We start from the raw sequence: 2,439 nt of genomic DNA on the forward strand, positions 1-2,439 counted from the left end.
TCACAGGGGAGGCCACAAAAATACAGACAATAAAAGGACTAACAAAAACCTTTACACAAATTCTTTCAGACAACAGGAGTTCTTCACTAGTTCTTCTAAGGCCAACATAACCCTAATACCTAAACCTAACGGAAACATTTGAAAAGAAGAAAAAATACGTTTAAATACCCTTCCTAAAAACAGAGGCAAAATTCCTTTACAAAGCAAATAGTAAACTAAATTCAGGAAGATTTAAAGAAGAAAACATACCATGACCAAATGGGATTAATCTCAGGAATAAGTGTTGGATTAACATCTGAAAATCAGTGTTTTTCACTGTATTAACAGTGTGGAGGCTTCCCTGGTGGTCCAGTGGTTAAGAAGCTTTTGCACTGTGAGAGATACCCATTCATTCCCTGGTCTGGGAGGATCCCACAGGCCTGGGAGCAACTGAGCCCATGTGCTACAACTACTGAGCCACCAGGCTGCAACTTCTGTTGCCTGTGCACCTGGAGTCTATGCTCCACAACAAGAGAAACAACTGCAACGAGAAGCCTACCCATGAAAATCAAGAGTATCCTCCACTTGCCACAACTAGAGAAAGCCTGCATGCAGCAACAAAGACCTAGCACAGCCAAAACAAATAAATAGATCTTTAAAATCTATGGCAGAAAACATCACAATAAAGTAACTATCCTCTAATTAAAAAGTTAAAACAGACACACAAACCAGTGTAACGGAGAAAAACTATATAGAAAAACTAAACAGCTTAACAGATGCAGAAAAATAATTTGAACTGACACTTTACACTCTGTACTGAGAAGGCGAAAGTTGCTCAATCGTGTACCAACAGTTTGCGACCCGATGAACTGTAGCCTGCCAGGCTCCTCTGTCCATGGAATTCTCTAGGCAAGAATACTGGAGTGGATTGCCATTTCCTTCTCCAAGGGATCTTCCTGACACAGGGATTGAACCTGGGTTTCCTCTGTTGCAGGCAGATTCTTTACTGTCTGAAAAAAGCCTCATTTTATCAGGGTAGAAGGGCCCTTCCTCCATATGATGAAGGCTACTCCCTCTTGGAGTCACATCAGAGATTAGGATAACTGAGGAAGGGGCATGAGGGAATGTTTTGGAGCAAGCTAATTTCCATGATCTAGATAGAGGGTTTGGATTTCCCAACTGTATGCATTAAAAAGAAAAACAAAACAACAAAAAGCTCTTTGAATGGTCCCCTTAAGATTGTGCACTTCCTTCTTTGGAAATCTTAACATTGAAATAAACTGTAAAGAAATATTGAGCTCGAGTTACTGACATAATGCCAATGTATTAAGAGTTGCAGATACGAATTTCATCATAAAAATAAGACACTTAGGAGAATGGACAGAGAGGGGTGGATAGAGAAAGAAGTATGTGATACACCTAAGTTACAGAACTTAGGTGATGAGCATATAAGAGTTTAGTGAATGAATCTTAGAACTTCGTTGGATGTTTGAAACTGTTCATAATAAAACATTGAGGGAGAGAGTCTGTGAGAGGAGACCAAGGGAAGAAAGGAAGGCATAGGGTTGTGAGGGCAGGGAAAGGAGAGTCCACCAATTTGGGGTAACTCGGAGGAGGCCCAGACTGCGGAAGGGATGATTAGGGGACACATGTGAGCTTAGCTGTCCCCAAATATTTAACAGGTTGCATTTAGATCCAGGCAGTTGGACTGGGCTCAACATAAGCTGTTTCCATTTTACCTTTGTTTTTCTTTATTTTTTTTTCCTCTTAATGTCACTTTCTACTTTAAATCACTCCCAGATTAAAGTTACAAAACTGTACAGAACCCTTTGTTTCCTGTATCATCTGAAACATAGCTGCTGACATGACAGATCCCATGACTGGACACTTGAATGTATATTTCCCACAAATGAGGACAGTCTCCCTCCAAATGACGATACAGTCCTGAACATCAGAACACTATCATCATAATCCTGGTCGAATCCTCAGATTCCAGTGATTTCTGACTGGCCCCATTGTGTCATTCTTAGCACAGAGACTTGGCTGAAAACCCTGCATTGCTGTTTCTTCTTTCTCCATGTGATTCTGGTATTCTGTGGAACACTGACAGCTTCCTTTTGGGGACAGCTTGTTGGATTAAAGCCACAAGTTCATTACTCAATATGTGATTCTATATCCTGATTATGAAAAATTGTATGCATGGCAGAACCCTCATTTGTGAAAATGTGTGTGTGTGTGTGTGTGTGTGTGTGTGTGTGTGCATGCACATGTGAGAGAGAGAGCCTGAGAGTATTCACGCATGTGGTCAAATAGAAGCAGTCAAGACACAAAATACTGGATAACTTCTCTAATCAAGGGGATCTCTGTGGTTTCTGTATTCTTATTAAAAAAATTTCCCTTGCATATGCTTTCTGGGCTTCCCAGGTGGTGCTAGTGGTAAAGAACCAGCCTGCCAACATA

Source organism: Ovis aries, chromosome 2 (assembly GCF_016772045.2).
Source record: "Ovis aries strain OAR_USU_Benz2616 breed Rambouillet chromosome 2, ARS-UI_Ramb_v3.0, whole genome shotgun sequence".
NCBI lineage: Eukaryota > Metazoa > Chordata > Mammalia > Artiodactyla > Bovidae > Ovis > Ovis aries.